This window comes from Emydura macquarii, unplaced genomic scaffold, assembly GCF_026122565.2.
Source record: "Emydura macquarii macquarii isolate MOO-44397 ecotype Brisbane River unplaced genomic scaffold, CSIRO-AGI_Emac_v2 contig_561, whole genome shotgun sequence".
NCBI lineage: Eukaryota > Metazoa > Chordata > Testudines > Chelidae > Emydura > Emydura macquarii.
Window position 1 is genome coordinate 16220 of NW_027130698.1, and position 16978 is coordinate 33197.

The 16978-nt window shown below is 39.7% G+C and overlaps 1 long non-coding RNA gene across 1 annotated transcript; it reads left to right on the top strand.

Annotated features, from left to right (window-relative positions):
* Positions 1-5692: 5692 nt before the first annotated feature.
* On the top strand, positions 5693-16072 carry LOC137147619 (uncharacterized). Its single transcript, XR_010918258.1, has 3 exons — positions 5693-5753; positions 5855-5921; positions 15865-16072. It is a non-coding gene; the product is annotated as an uncharacterized lncRNA (long non-coding RNA).
* The last annotated feature ends 906 nt before the right edge of the window (positions 16073-16978 follow it).

Genomic DNA, 16978 nt, shown 5'->3' on the forward strand with positions numbered 1-16978 from the left:
CAGTTGGAACGTCAATAGTTGAGAATGTTGACATTCTATTAAGAGAAATAAATAAGCTGAAATAAATAATTAAAAGATGCTTTGATATCAAAGAATCTTGGAAACTAACATCCACTATGATGAGATTGTGAATGGAGTACACTGTAGATCTAAAAATCAATAGAGATGGGACCAACGTGTACCAATATTTAATCTACAGGATGTATCAGGAGAAGGCTTAGCATCTACCCTTGCTTTTTGTGAGGAAGTGCAGCTCTTAGGATTGGATGCCCTTACAAAGGAACTTTGCATTGCCAAATTCATTCTCTAATTTCATGGCCTGATATTATGATTGTGGGATAAGACAATGACCAACTTATTTCCCAATTATGAATCATTCGACTATTCTTGTATTTCTTATAGAAACAGGCTATCATATCTTTCTTCTGAGTTCATTCTGAATTAATGTTCCATAGCACTGGAGTAGCTGTGGCATTGCATCTCATTTTGCTTTCCCAAATACTGAATAAAAGGACAAAAGTAATAGTATTAGTTGGAGTTAAAACATAGTTTTATGCACTACTTAAATCATAGTGTTACAAGATCACAAAATTAGATTTGCAATTCATTCTATTCTGGCTCTTTTTCAGAACACTGCTTCTGAGCAGAAAACATAAATCTTTCTCTTGATTATAAGATCCTGCCTATATATAGTTCAGACACAGTCAATAGAAGGTGTTTCCCCCTAGCCAATGCATGGCTTTTCACATTAAATACAAATAAAGAAGATGAGTGAGCACTTGTTTTCTTTAGGCTTCATCTTGCATTTACTGAATTGAGTGGGGTGATACCATTTACTTCAAAGGATGCAAGCTCCTACCCTTTTGTGACTAAAGTCTCAATTTTTTTGAGACAGATAGTCTAGTGATTAGGGCACTAGCCTAGAACTGAGGAGACCTGGGTCCAATTCCCTGCCTCCTATATGACCTTGCCCAATTCATTTAGTTTCTCTGTGCTGGAGTTTCCCAGCTGTAAATTAGGGATAATACTTCCCTACCTTTTTAAAAGGGTGCTGTGAGGATAAATATATTGAATATTGTGAGATTCCCAGATACTACAGTAATAGGGGGCTTTTAAATACTTAAATAGTTTCTATCTTCTGCTTTGGGTTAATGAGAAGAATTTTTAATTTTTCTACCTCAACCTTTCTTTTTCTGGGAGAAAAAAATCCCTAACTCAACACAATAAACAAAAGCATACTAATGAACAGTATCAAGACCTAAAGAAACGACTAATAAATTGGCAATCTCCAACAAAGATGATTAATTTTTGCTTCAATGTTTCCTTTCTACTTCAAGTTGTGGACACAACTGTTTCTAAAAATAATATAAAAACTCACCTTCATTAGAATAGAAAAAAGAGCCTGATCAAATAATTCATGTAATTAAATCACTGCCAAGTAAGGTTAAATGGGGGGGGGGGGGGGAAGCTGTTTAAAAATGGGATAAAACAAAACCCTAAATGTTCAAAGTAAGAGTGGGGGGTTTTTTTTGTTTGTTTTTTTAAGATTTGAGTTAGCATATTTGTATTACTGATGCTGGCAGGAGAGTGTATATTTAAGAAAGCAGAAAATAAAAATTCTCTGCATGAAATTAGGAGGACAGTCTGGTATTCCTCATGCATCCAAAACTACTGTAGAATTCAATAGGAGCTTTGGGATTGCAAAGAGTATAATATTTCTTTTTATGGGATGTGTCCCACCTTAATTCTTAATTCAGCTGAAACGAGCATTCCTTTCCTGCGATAAGTATTGTGTGTTGTTGCAGTCTGCTTTTTAGGGCCTGACTCACCTCCCACTGACGTCAATGGAAGTCTTTCCTTTGACTTTAATAGCAGTTAGCTTGGGCCATTCAAGAGTTGCTGTGTTCTAGGTGCTAGGTTCAGCCTGAGGACTACAGCCAGTTGACGAATGAAGGGCCTACTGGTTCTGCTAGGGTTCTGCTTCTCTCTCTCCTTCCTAGCTCCCAGTGCATCAGTCTAAGGGAGAAATCCTAGACTTTATTAGTCCCTTCAGTGGACCCAGGATTTCATGCCAAGTTTCCGTGAAGTAAAGGAAAGCCTGTGAACAAGCTATAGGAAACTTTCCTTCTCTGGAAGTGACACACTCCATACCATACTCAGATCCATGCCACTATGGGCTGTCTACTGGTTGGGTAATGAGCTCTATGAAGGTGTGATTTCTAAAGCAAACTAACATTGTACATTATTTGGTCCATGTACGTTATTTGGACCCTATTGATGCACACTAAAGGTTGCCTAGTGCACTTTAATATAATATGATTTAGAAAATGATGATTTTCTTAAATTGTTTTAAGGTGATAATTTTGGCCAGTTATTTATCTGATCACAAATCAATCTGTCAAAACAAGGCACAGAAACTGCGTTAAGTTCTTGAGAGATCTAACATCACATACATCATGATATCCAGGGAAATTTGGCACAAATACTAAAGGCAACATGACATTTAATAACTTTCTTCATCTTCCACTACCATATAACCCTGCTTTTACCATCTTAGAGGTATAGATTGGAGATTTTTGAAAGACAGCTGTCCATTACATTTCCTCTATTTATTTTGAAAGTTTTTAAAAGTCGTTCCCCAAATGCTCTTTGTTTTGAAATGACGCATGAGCAGGGATCAGTCAGCAAAACACATGGCAATAATGAGTTCTTCTTAATAGGAAAGAGCTCATTATCATGTGGACTGCATAAAACAAGATTTTAGCCAACAAAAAGGTGTGTGCAGACAGTGTTCTTCCACATGCCTATGGGGAGAAGGGCAATTCTAATTAAAACAAAAAAATGAGGGAATTCTTTTGTTTGTTTCAGATTCTAGAAAGCGTGCAGATGGACCAATGCAGCTTTGAAGCTTAAGTGAAGACATTCCTACAATGACAGGAGTGCTTCTCCCATGGGTGTAGTTAATCCAGCTCCCTGAGAGTTGGTAGCTATGTCAAAGGGAGAAGCTCTCCCATTGACATAGTGCTGTCTAAATGAGGGGGTTACATCAGTATAATTACATCGCTCAGGAGCATGGACTTTTCAGATCCCTGAGCAACAAAGTTATACTGATATAGGGCAGGTCAACACTACAGACTGAACTGTGCTAGGAAGAGGCTAAAAAAGACCACAGAGAAAATGCACTGGGCTTTTGGCTGTAAATGAAAGGAAGGATGGTTCAGAGGTTAGAACCCTAGTCTAGGACTTGGGAGACCCGGCTTCATTCCTTGTTCTGCCACAGACTTCCAGTGTGATCTTGGGTGAGTTACTTACCTTCTCTCCTTTCCATAAAATGGGAATAGTAGTACTTACTTACCTTACAGGAGGGTTGTGAGGTGCTCCATTACTATATGGCTCTGGGGGCCATATAAATGCCTAAGATGGATAATTTTGTTGCAGAAGTCAGCCAACAAAAAGCTAGAAAGAAAAGTATCTGACAGTCTGAAAGGTGTTTGTCACCATTCAAGGCCCCAATGCAGCATTTTGTTTAAGTACTTCTTGTGGGGTTTGCAGCCAGTGTAGGGGTTGGTTTTAGCTTTAGCCCTGAATGGAGGCTTCCTGGAAAGCTGACCTTTTCTCTGGGTCAAGCCCTTTGTATAGTTACTGTAGGTCAACTGAGAAGGTCCATTGAAGTCAGACCACAATCCATAAGTGAGGCTATTGGAAGTGAAGGCAGATGCCTGGTGGTAGGAGCTAGAATATCTCACCAGTTCAAATTCTACCCAGGACAGTAGCGACTTAAAAAATGCTACCAACCATTCAGTGGCTCAATTAAAATGTGTAGATGGTTCCAATATCACTGCTAGTGGACAGGCCCATTTATCAGAGACCACCAATACAAATGGCACCCTTCAGTAAAGGACAAGGCTTGAACTAAACTTCTTACTCCTAAAAGTGGTGTATCCATAACTGGGGAATGTTTTTTTTAGGAGTGTTTTTTAGGAGTGGTGTATCCATACCTGGGGAATGTTTTTTTCGAAGTGTTTTTTAGGAGTGTTTAGGAGTGTTTTTAGGAATGTTTTTTTTAGGAGTGAAGCTGGTACTGCCATTGCCCAACTTATGCGTGTCCTGTAGCTAAAAAGAACCAAGTTTCCAGTGCTGCAAAACTGGCATTTTTTCAGAAGCATTAAAGTCTCTTCAAATGTAAAATCTATTACTCTTTCTTCTCTTTTTTAACATATAGAAGATAGCTTATTACTTTTTTTTGTCTGAATAATGTAATTTGGAAAAAAATGTTAATCTTTTTAAGTTAAAGTGAAACTCTGAATGGATTATGATTTTTTTTTCCATTTTACTAGAATAAATTGTTCAGATGTCAGGCATAGAATACTAATGTATTGTGGTACAAAAATGGGTGAGAATGGTGTTACTGTACATTTTTAGTTCATTCCTCCTGCAGGTACTAATTTAATTCATTTTCATTGGTTAACGGAATGTCTTTGAGCTCAGAATATTACTCAAAGGCATCAGCAGAACACGCAATGAGGTTACACATGCAGTTCAGAATGAAAAGATAAAAGGAAAAGACACTGCTACTTCCTGGAGAGAATTAAAAAGGGGAGGAGAAAAGCCCTTTTTAATAATGGTTCATTTTCTTCCTCTTTAGTACAAAGAGAGAAAAGGAAATAAATTCATGTTCCAAATCTTAGACATAGCATAAAGGTCATTATATAAAGATATCTTAATGAGGCAAAAACTTTGTCAGAAGTTAATGTTGAAAGTATGAAAAGTGAATTAAAAAATCACAAGGAAAAAACAGATGACAGAATAAACATGTATGCTTATTTTTCAATTTTCACCTCAACATGAAACCACAGCATGATATTAAGTGTCTGTACAAAAGAATAAAATAAACTGGTCAATGGCTTGGTGGGAGGGGGAATCGGATTCTATAAAAGCATATATTGGATTTGATGAAACAAATACATTCCCAAATTAATGTGGGAATTCTTTTGCTAAAACTATACTTGAAGAAAGTCCAATTTTTGCTCCCTATTAGATGAAAAGTGCTGGAAATAATTCTTCCATATATATGATACTAGAATATTTGACGATTGGGTATTTTGTGTGAATGTCATTAAAGTCAGCTGTACTATATCTGTTGGGAAGACAGAGTAGACAAAAACAAATGGGGCCACAGACTGACTAGGAGGAGACTACTATCTGCTCAGTAAAGAGGAGAAAATTGTCCCAGGTTGCAAAATTATTTGAAAAGCTGTGAGACAAGGATGCCACTGGATATCTTTAATTAGGTGAGACATGGATAATTCTTGCTTTTCTGTGCTTAAAAAGCATGGTTCTAGTCTAAGTGACTGTAAAAATGACACCTGATAACTCCACAAAGCTGCTCCCTGTGTATATTCTGAATCTGAGCTGCACACTACATTGGCAACAACTAGTTTGCACTGTTCTTTACTCCTGTTAGCTCTCCAGAGCTAACACAGCTAAGAGAGTGAACTGGAATCTTTCTTGTAAACAATTCTAATATGATGCTTATGAGTTTCAGTCATTTACATCTGTGTAACCCCATTGAAGGCAATGAGGTTAGATAGATGTCAAGTTTCTAGATAATGTCATTGCATGGGTATAACAAGGGCTTTAATTTGGCCTTCAGAATGATTTGTGGTACTGATGTGCAATAAAGCTTGGTTCTCAGATCTCCAGATGGGTTTTCAAGGTGGCAGTTAGGAGAGGAAAATCTCTTACATGTAAAGGTGAGCACATTTGCTAAAGAAACTCAGAGACCATAAACACAAACCCCACATTTTTAGACTTTCTTTTCAGAGTAGAACTGTATTTTGATTATTTTTGACAGTTGTGGAGGAAAGTAAATGAGTGCAAATCTTCACCTCCAGCCAGTGGGATTTCACTTATCACTGAAGGTAAGTGATTTCAATTATCCATAATAAAGTCTAATTTGGCTCTTGGTTTTAGTTTTGTCATAAAAACAGTTATTTTAATTCCATTAAGATATTCATTATTCCATCACCTTCCTCTGCTTTTACACTGAGTATCATTCTGTTGACTTTCCCATCATTTTACCTTTCCAGTGGATGGCAATATGGTTTTTCATTGACAATAGAACACCTTGAGTATCAGCCCATCTTTTTTACTAAATACTTCCATGAGCTCTTGAAGACACTGAGTCAGTGGGTTAACCACCCCTGGAAGCTCAGGCCACTGAAAGGCAGATTGGTCAGGCTGGACGTTACATACGTAAAAAAGAAATCATGCTTTTACTAATGTTTTGACTGCATAGCATCTTTCATATATGGATCTTAAAATGTTTGACCACCTTTAACTAACCATTTCTCTCAGTACCCCATCTGGTAGGTGACTATGCAGTTTCCTGTTGGTTTTGGAAATATTTCTCTGAATGCTTGCCTGCACTCAGGGCATAGTAGTTTAGCTGTGTGATAGTACAAAACTAATGCCCTAAACCTTTGCTTTTCCATTATAATCTTTGACGCTCTCCAGAAGCACAGCTTGCTAGCTGATTCTCGCCCTGAGGTTTTTTCTCCTTTAACATTCCTCCCTCCGTACAAACAATTTTCTTTTTTATGCAGGGTTTTTTGGGGGGAGGGTAAAAATGGGGAATTGTAACAGATGGCATACCCCTTAGGGGGTGGAGGGCTCGTGGCTAGCCAACCCTGATTACTAAAGAGGCACGCCAGCGTTGGGTCAGGTAATTCCCTGTAAAGGTCAGCAGGTGGCTGTAGTGAAGAGGGAAGTGTAGGAAACATGCTGGAAGGAAGTGACATGCCTGTAAGACCCTTATACCAGGGGCATAATCCAGAGTCTGAAACATGAAGCTCTAGCCAGGTAGGGTGTGAAAAGGGTCTGACAAAACTGCGAAGACCAGAGACAGCAATGTCTGGGAATAGGAAGTGGCTGAACAGTAGAAAGAAACTTCAGCTCTCAGGCACCATTCCTGCCACAAAGTCTGGGAGTGGGATCTTTGGGTGAAGCAGACTGGGATGGAGGAAGAGCTCCATGTGTAGTGGAAGAACCGTGCTGAGTATGAATTCTTATATTATGACTATTGACTTTATTTTGGGCATAGTGGTGATTGTTTGAATCATTTTTGTTAAACTAGACCCAGGTTCCAAGAGAGACTGCATGGAGCTTTTGAGGGGCTAGTAAGAGGGGGACCAACGGGCACAGTGCTTGCAGAGCAACCCCTGGTCCCGATGGGGTGCTCAGTAACCTGCAATCCTGCTACAGGAATATTGAAATTGGGAGAAGAGAGAACTACTTGATGCATCAAGACAACTGAAACATGCTTGCATTATTGTTTCCTTTCTTTGTCACTAGTACTCATTGCTAGTTACCAAATACAACTTCAAGCCGTGTGAATGCTCTTTCTATCAGAGAAGAGTGTTTTCCTTATGCAAATTTTTTGCATGTATTCTTATAATTGGCTGCCCTAAATGTACCTGTAAGAGGCATGGCTCTTATTACCATAGTACCAGAACCCCTGTACAACATATCCTCTCTACGTATGTATATTCACAGCAATTTGCGAATGTTTCTTGAAGTGTGTGTACACAATCTATAAAGAGCTTTTTTCCTAAACTCCTACCTTTTTGGTGCTCTGGAAATTATTTGTTAGCTGACATTTTTTTTCCTTTTATCAGCTATTTGCTTAAGCTGCATTCTGCTTTTGCATATGTTTAATGCTTTATTTGGTGGGTGATGCAAAAATGTATCTTGGTAACTAAGCTGATGTGTAGCTTCTGTTACTTGGTCTGTATCAGTGGTCAATTAATTAGTTTCAAAATGTTCTCATTTTTACACTTAATCACCTCTGTGGAAAAATCTCAGGGTGCTTGTGGAATAACTTCAATAGAGTAATCTGTTCTTATGAGGGAGCTGGAGTTCCCTTGGCATAGAAGAAAAGGTACTGCTGGCAAAATATATTGCCATGAGAATATTCAGAATTTCATCTCCGAAATTTGTCTAATCCATAGACATAGTTTGAATGTGTTGACCTTCAGTGTCTTTCTGAACAGACATTTTGGGGATAATTAAAATAAAAAAGGATGGGGGATGTTTTGATGAGTTTTTTTTTGTTGCCTTGTGTTTATCTGCATGGGGATGGGACATGCTTTAGTTTGGGTTCTGTAATGTTTTTTTTAAATTTTATTTCTAACTGATGGTGGAGGTGTCAGTGTCCAGGATAGGAGTGTTTATTTCAATCCAAATAAACAAGGTACCACTTTCTATCAGTTTCAAGAATCCTATATCAAATTCATCATTCTGCCTCCTTTCATGAGCACAGAAATCACTTTAAAGAAAGACCATTTAAAATATATTTCTATCTTGGGAAGCAGTAAAACACAATATTACCAGTATCTTGAAATCCACGGAGATGTTTGTTTAAATAAAGTCTTCTCTAGAGCTCACTGAAATCAATGGGGGTTTTGTGCCATTGACAATGGTCAATTGTATGTGAATCTTAATGACAGTACTTGGCACTTAGACACTACAGTAATGAGCACCCTAGTAATTCCCTATATAATATAGATAGACAGACTCCAATAGAAGCAGGATAAGGTCCACATTTTGCAGCTATTTAAAATCTCATGTCTCAGCTTCCTCCTCCTCCTGGCCTGTACTCCTTTGCCCACAGGAGAATTTTCACACTGGAATGATCATGTTCTGTAGTTGAGAACAAAAACATGATTTCATATTTTGTAATAGCTTTCTATTTGTTTCCTTCTGATCTATCAAAAGTGGGTTTTTGCAGACTTGGCGGATAACCAATTTAAATAGTGAACATCTGATAGAAAAGGTTTTCATGAATACAAAGCACATCAAATCTTTACAAAAGGTGAGCCAGCAGTGAGATAGTCTGCTTTTTTTCTACATCTTTTTTTAGTGCCCTCACATCATTATTTTTGATTTGCCTCCTAATGTAATAGTATATTCTGTAAATATTGTTGCTGCTGACAAGAACATCAATTCTTGTTCATAAAGACTGCTCAGTATTCTAGCAATAAATATCAAGAGGAGGAACAATCACTTTAATGTTTATTTCTTAACATGTATGTCCTCTTGCAAAAGACAGATGTAACTGAAGTTTACCACATAAGGCTTTTAGGAAAAGGTCTGACTTTAACAGATAATTCATATACAAATGAAGAAAAACCTTTTAAAAATATTTACAAGGGCTAATGCACACAAAACACTTTTGCTTAAGGGGAAAAATGGCTGGGCAAGTGGAGATTTCTTTTTTTGATGGAATTATGAAGCTAGTGGTTGAAGGGACAGAGTAGTTGCAATATTTGGATTTTAGTAAACTATTTGATGTCCACTGCTGCAGGCTGACAACCAGCTGCCTCACCAGGTCGGTGATCTGTCAATGTGTCAAGTTGGAGAGGTTTGCAACAGTAAGAAGTAGTGCATGTCCAGTCTTAGTTCCTATCCTACAAACACCTGTAATTGGGTGTTCACCTCAAAGTGAACTGGAAGAGGTTAAGGTGAGCAGGTAGGCCAGTTAACTCCACAGGCTGCACCTGGAGGAAGAGCCAGGCAGGAGGCTCAGCTGGGTAGGAACAAGTGGGGGGCCTATAAAGCCAGGTAGATAGCAATAGAAAGGGGCTGCTGCTGGGAAAGGGCAGTTCCGCCCTGGGAAGAGGAAGGAGGGTTTTGGAGTTGGTACTCTCAGAGCAGGGGAGGAGAGGAGAGGGGAAGAATCAGGAAAAGTAGGAAGCCATCCAAGGAGGACCAGTGAGGGCCAAAATGGTAGAGCCCAAAGCTGCTGAGCTGAGGGTCCCTGGACAGGAACTTGGAGTAGAGGGGTGGGCCCAAGTTCCCCTATTCGTCAGTGGAGAAGTGGCATAATCAGGGCAGCACAGGACAAGACAGCGTGGGACTATTTTCATAGAAAGTTTGGGGAAACACAGATGACCCAGCCGCAGGACTGTGTCATGAAGAGGACACTCTAGTTCCTGGAGTGAGGCAGGTTTGCAGAGTGAGAGGCTGACAGGAGAAAGACTACCTGAAGATGGCACACCAACTGGCAGAGCTAATCCCTAGGACAGCCAGCAGGAGATGTCACAGGATCCACACACCAGTGACAACACCTATGCATGTGCGTCACTTAATGCACACAAGTCTATTCAAGTCAACTGGACTGCTCAGTTTGCATGTGCTGAGTTGTAAGCACAAAGCGAATCAGTGTCTTCTTCAGCATCTTCATTAATTGGCATAAACAATATGTTAATGAAACTTACAAGCAATATTGATAGAGAAGAATTGAGAACACCAGTGAGGACAAAAAAATCATATTTCTAACCTCTCTGCAGCCTTTTGTACAGACAGAAAATAGCAAAATGAGTTCCTTCTCCAGGGGAGGAAATGCAAACTTAATTTATCTGAAAATAATCTGAAACTGAAGCAGGAGAATCTTGGAAAGCAATAATGCTGCAGGAGCCTGCAATGACAGTGGTCATCAAATCATGAGTCTGTGATGCTATGTAATATGGGGGAGGAAATCCAAAAAGTCAGTGTTTAATTTGGACTGGATGCAAAGACCCCATAGAGAAGGAAGGTACATTTCTCCACGTGGCTCTGGTGAGAGCTCTCTCAGAATAATGTACTCTTCTGGGCATCTCAGTATCAGAAAGACACTGACAAAATGGCGGGAGCTCTGAGAAGATTCATTTAAAAAAAAACTAAAAAGAGCAAAAGACATCTGCCCAGCACAGAACCTATAAGCAGATACAACAGTGTATCCTGTGAACACCAAGAAGCATTCTCTTTCCTGGAGGCAGAATGCCTTCTGGCGCCTTCTTTGGTATGATACAGCTCTAAGCTGACTCTTGCTGTAGGCTGTGCCTACACGGCACCATCAAGCCCTAAATAAGCAGCTTAATATTTTCAGCGTTCCTCAAAAGCAGAGCACAAAGTTATGCCTGCTGCACCACTCTCAAAGGCAATACCATATGTAAGCCTATCTGCATCTCAAACTCCTTGCTGCCTGCCCTGCCACACTCACCCTGTTGTTCACCTAGCCAGAATGTGGCCCAGAACAAATTACTGTTCATAAGTGCTTCTGTCTGGGGAACAAAAAACTCTTAAGGCTAGTACATGGATGCTGAGAAAATGACTATAAAAGAAAGTAAACCTATCTCAGGCCCATATTCTGAAAGCTGCTGAGCACCCTTAATTCTTACTAAAATCCTTGGCAGTTGCAGGTGCTTATCATGCTTTAGGATTTGATCTTAAGTCAAAGATTTTTTGGATCATAACCTAACATGGCAGACTTCCAAAGGAAATCCACACATGAATTACTGTTGAATGAAGCAGCTGTAACTTCTCAGGGTATGTCTACACTACAATCGGGAGGTGTATTGTGCAGCACCTGTCTGTATACTCACGCTAGCTTTGATCTAGTTCAGTGACACGCAGACCTCAGTGGTTCAGGAGCCAAATAAGCAATCATTACCCAAAAGAGCAACTCTAGTGTGAATTTTTTTCATTTACTATAGTACTATGCGTATTTAAACAGTATGACAAGGGAACTATTTTGTTTTTTATATACTTATTCTCACAGCAAATAAGCGTTAGCATCCAGGTTGATTAATATGTTTTTACTAATTAAATCGCACAGTGTTTTAATATGTGCTGCAAAAAGCTGCAGGAGATGCATTAAAGAGCCAGTTGTGGCTCGTGAGCCTCAGTGTATCACTGACTTAGCTAATCAAAGCTAACTTGAGTAACAGCGGTAGTGAGGCTGCAGCAGCATGAGCTGTGGCCACTTGAGTATGTACCCAGAATGCTGGACTAGTCATCGGTGTAGTTTGACTGACGTATTTGGATAGGCAGCTCCAGTCAAGCCAATGGGGCTGTGCATGGGAGGGCAAATGCCACACCTGCCTGAGGCTGGTAGTTACTCACGTGAGAAGAACTCAGCAGAGGCAGAAATGTTCTCAAATGAAGTCGATACAATTTTTTACTAGGCATGAAGTGAGTGTGCTACACAAAGACCAGCACCTGCAAAGACTCAAATCCAGATAGACTGGTCACCAGACATCCTTTCAAACTATTGAGAATAATTTTGAAGAGTCAGAGTATTCTGTCAAACTTTGAATGGATATGGTGGTCTTCTCTCTGAAGCAAGAGGGCTGTTGGAAGTTACAGAATCATCCACATTTTTATTAGCTGTTACAAAAATATTTAAAGGTTTTGCTCTTGTGAACAACCACCTTCAGAAGGAACTAATGCACCTTGCTAAATGAGCTGAATCAATTACTGTTGTCTCTGAACTTTGAAGTCTTTTCCCCCCACACATTTCATCCAAGCACCTTTTTTGAGATTCATGTGATGAAGATAACAAGATTCCATGGTCAGTGCTGAGCACTAATCAGGATTCCAAAGTAAAGGAGCATCCATTGTTTCAGATTTATCATGAACTGATTGATTGAAACCTGAGGTGAATTGCAAAGGAGATTTTATTTTTTTTAAAGAAGAACATCATTAGACAAAAGCTTGTCAGCAATCTATTACACTAGCTCTGCAAACTTCTTGAAATTGGAATCACTGCATGCTTTGACTTGCTTGGATTAGATATTGAGAAAGTGAAAGTTGAAATGGTTGTTTTAAGCCACTGATAAGAGAAATTACAAAGAATTTGAAGTTCTAGGTCCTGCCAAAGAATTAAAGGGCGGCTTTCCCTATATTTTTTTAACATTTATAGTCGTCTTGGTCCTTTAAAAATCAATTGCAGCTTTGAGAATTCCTTTTCTTGTTTGAAAAGAATTTTATCACACTGAAGGATAAATGTGACCCCTGGGGAAGGGATGGGTAGGGTAAGAAAATCTATCTCCTGTCCTATGAAGGTGACTTGACTTCAGAATGCACCTGGATGTCTCTGAGGAAGAATTCATACCCCATTATCCAAGAAAACTTCTGTCTTAGTTGCATGAACATTATTTACTCTACACAGCACTTGTGTTAAGATCTCTACTTACCTTTTTGAATCTTTGACTTTGAGTAATTGAATGTTGTTCAGAACAATCTCAAATTCAAGAAAAATAAATAAGCTTTAAAAAAGGCTTGTGATGTACTTAGTGAAAGTCTCTCACATGAACTTCTGAAGGCAAGCACAACTGCCCTTGTCATGCAATCTGCTTTCCCCTATCCCCATGACAGTGCCCTAGCTACGGGGCATCTGCTCCTGAGAAGTAATGAGCTCCCCTTGACTTCCCCTTCCTCACCCCTCCAGGGAGCAGGCAAGTCTCCTGCAGGCAGCCTGGGGGAGCTGGCCAGCCTTGGAGCCAGCTGCCTAGCTCCCCAGATAGTCAGGAAGACTGGGAGCGCCCCTTAATTTCAGTGGCTGCTCAGCCATTAACAAGATTAGACGCACGGTTCATAAGTAGAAACATTTTGAATGCCAAAGACTGGCAGAGTGGACAATTTTGAGTAAGTTTGGTGCACGTTGCTTGAATAATGTCCAGCAGCACTAACCATGATGAATAAATACTCTTATGCGGCTGCTTGCAGTGACACTGCAATTTTTCTATTACCAATAGAGGCTGTAAAAGATAAGTAGCAGAGATAAGCACATAGGGAACGCTTTACTGAGAGGAGTGTTTCACTATCTTTCAACACTGCTGTTCTGGCTGATGTGTGTGTCTCTGCTGGTTGATTTAATTCTGCTATTCAATCTTTAAATGGATGCCAGGTATTCAAAAATACTTTCTGCACAACATTTATTCCATACAGCAGCTACCACTTGGATTTTCTATCTGCTGTGGGATTGCACAGTGGATCATAATATTGCAAGTTAATATTTTAGTTGGAAAATGAAAATATCTGCCATTCTACAAATAGTAAGGTGAAGAAAATTTTGTGAATAACTGCAGTACTGCTACTGCCTTACATCTCAGGTCCTGTTGTGTGTGGTGTTTTAACATGTCGGATATGGTTGGTTTGTTGGTTTGTTTTGGTTTTGTTTGTTTTTGGTTTTTGGTTTTTTTTTTTTTCCCCCCTGCCCACTAACCTAGTTAAGTCTAAGGACCAATTCTGTCACTCATATGTTGAGCAGCACCTTACTCAAAAGAGTAATCCCATAGGCTTTGACACAGATACACAGGTAAATATGGTGCTATTCATCATGGGGGCGGGGGAAATGGTGGCAAAATCATGCCCTTGGCAGTGTCATCCTCCAAGTTCTTCACCATCACAGTGAATATTTACTTAACTTCCATTTTCTTGGGTTTTTCCACTGTTTGATCTTAAATGACATAATGGTACAGAGGGCTGGCCAGTCCCCAGATCCTCAACCAGGGCTGTGTTTTGATATGAATAATTTTACCTTCTCCACAGCCAGGAGATGGAAGGGTATATGCTGAGATGTATAAATGTTCATGTGAATTCCTCAAGGAAATGCTCAGACTTTGCTTAAGAATGTTTAAGTTTCTTCTACTTAGACAGATATTGCAAGCGTAAGATCTCCATTAGCAAAACAAAAATGGTATCTCAAGGTATCCAATATTCTTGAGACAGCTTCTCCCTACCATGTCTTCTGTGAAATGCACTGTAGTTATGTTTAAGCATCAGGAAAATTTCTTCATGGAAATAGTATTGTTCCTTCATTATGCTGGAATGCTATAGATGGATTAGGGAAACCCTGTTAACTGTAAAATCGATATTTTTGCTCTAACTTCTGTGCCAGAAAGACCTCTTTCAGGCATTTGGGGTCCTTCTGGATGGAAGGCCAGTAAAAAGCTGTTCAGAAGAGTGCGTCTTAATGATACACAACAGAGCATTTTTCATGAGCTGCAATAAGTAAGATTAGATCCCCAATAAAAATAGTGAGTGATGTATCTCCTTGACAAGTAAATGTGCTCCCCACTTTTGTATGTGGGTGCGCGCGCACGCGTCACCAGTAGTGGGATGTTTAAATGTCTTTAATCATTTTAAAATTTGTCTTTTTTTAAAAAAAATTGACACTGTAAAATTAAAAAACTTACAACTACTCACTTTAAGCAAGGGTACTGTAACGAGACTCTCTGAAAATATATATAGGTGTGCAAAAGGCCTGGGATTTTCATGGGGCCACAACATGTAAGATGCATTGGAAGAATGAAAATATTAGTTTTCTTCCTTGATTCAACAGAATAGTTTCAATGGCCCAATACCAATTACATTTAGAGTTTGTTTTCTGAAACTTGACTGCCCAGAGGAACTGGAGGAGAGGAGGGGGAAAACAAGACACTGATGTCTATACAAGATGTTTTTTAACTTGTAAATGCCATTGTGTCTAAAGAACATATGCTCAGTAAAAGACTGAAAAGACCAGGACTTTTTTGTTTAAAAAAAAAAAAAAAAACTACTTGTCTAATCCCTAGTTCTGCAGAAGTTGTTCAAACTAGTGCCCAGCACTGGTCCCTTTGTTAAACTCCTACAGTCCTGAGGGGCCAGTAGCAACTGGAATCCACCACTCGGAATTCCTTTGCAACTGGCATGGAGTCAATGTAACCAGCTCCTATGCCTTTTTCCTGCAGCCCAGCATGCAAAACATTCAGTGGCATTCATGTGACTGAATGTGGATAGACCACAGTGCACTCTGCCAATTCCTGGCCATGGTTCCCAAAAAGTCTCTTGTGTAGACAAATTGATCTATGTACCATTTATGGGTGCACTGTGAACAATAAGCAGTTAATGATTTTATTCACCCATTAGTCTGACAAACTAAAGTGAACAATTGTGTGTGTATTTGGGGAAGTAAATGCCCAGCACACTGCTTCTGACCTGTGGTTCCAAGAACAATTTTACACTGTTCTAAGAAAATTCTTTTCATGTCTACTTCCACAGGAAAAACCAGGCTGCAACTGTCCAACTGCAAAAGGTTGTCAGGTGTGGTCAACAGTGGTGTGGTGGGGTCTGAAGCCATCCATGCAGACCAAAGAATGAGCGTGTACAGCCCAGGAGGGCCCCACACTGGCCAGCTCGGAGTTGTTGCTTCAGTGTATCTCCTGGGATGTCCTATGGAGTCCAAGCCACAATATAAAGCAGTTCCCAACCCTGCATGCCCTTCCTTGGGGTGAATCTTTCCCATCCCCATCTGATGGTCTATACAAGATGTTTTTTAACTTGTTGCATTGTGTCTGACATGCTCCAGGACTTTTTTGTTTAAAAAAAAAAAAAAAAACTACTTGGGCTGCAGTTTATATCCCTAATGTCTGCATGAGTGATCAGGCCCAGAGTGCCTACACCTGGGATGCTGTGCCATGTGAAATGGCTTTTTATGGCAGCAATTCAACTTCATGGTTTACTGAAGTTAAAAGTAGCTTTGCATTCTGTCTGTTAGGTTCATTTCTAGATTTTACCATTTTGTTTGTTTGCCCTCCATGCTAGTCCCCTTTCTTATTCCCCATCTTAGCACTCTTTTGAACTATGGTGGGAAAAATCACATGATGTGGAGTAATCTGCCCAGCAATGGCAGTGTATAAAAGGACTGTGCAGCTGGTAAGAGGTGCTGCCAGCTCCAGTGGCAGTCAGGCTTGCTACTCTTCATCTAGAAGAGAGAAGATCTACTCACTTGCTCCAAGCAGCGAACCTGATCCTGTTTTCCTGGGTGTTCCTGGTCCTCGTTGCCATCCTGGTTCTTGGTGTTTTTCCTTGTGGTTGCTGTCCTGGTCATGGCCCTTGTCCTGTTGTCATCCCTGGTTTCCTTGTCACCCTGGGGAATAGTGATGTACAGAATTACTTGTTTATCTTTGTAACCCACTTACTAGTTTGGTGTCCTGGCTTTAAGCCATTTATGTTAACTACAGAGTTGTTGGGTTTTTAATACATTGTTTTTGTTTACCTTATCAAATATCTATTGCCTTATTCTTAACAAGGGGAATGGTCACCACTAGTGATGGATACTGATTCGAGGTGGAACCTGGGGGGCAGGGTCCAGTAAATATTACCTCCTTTGTAG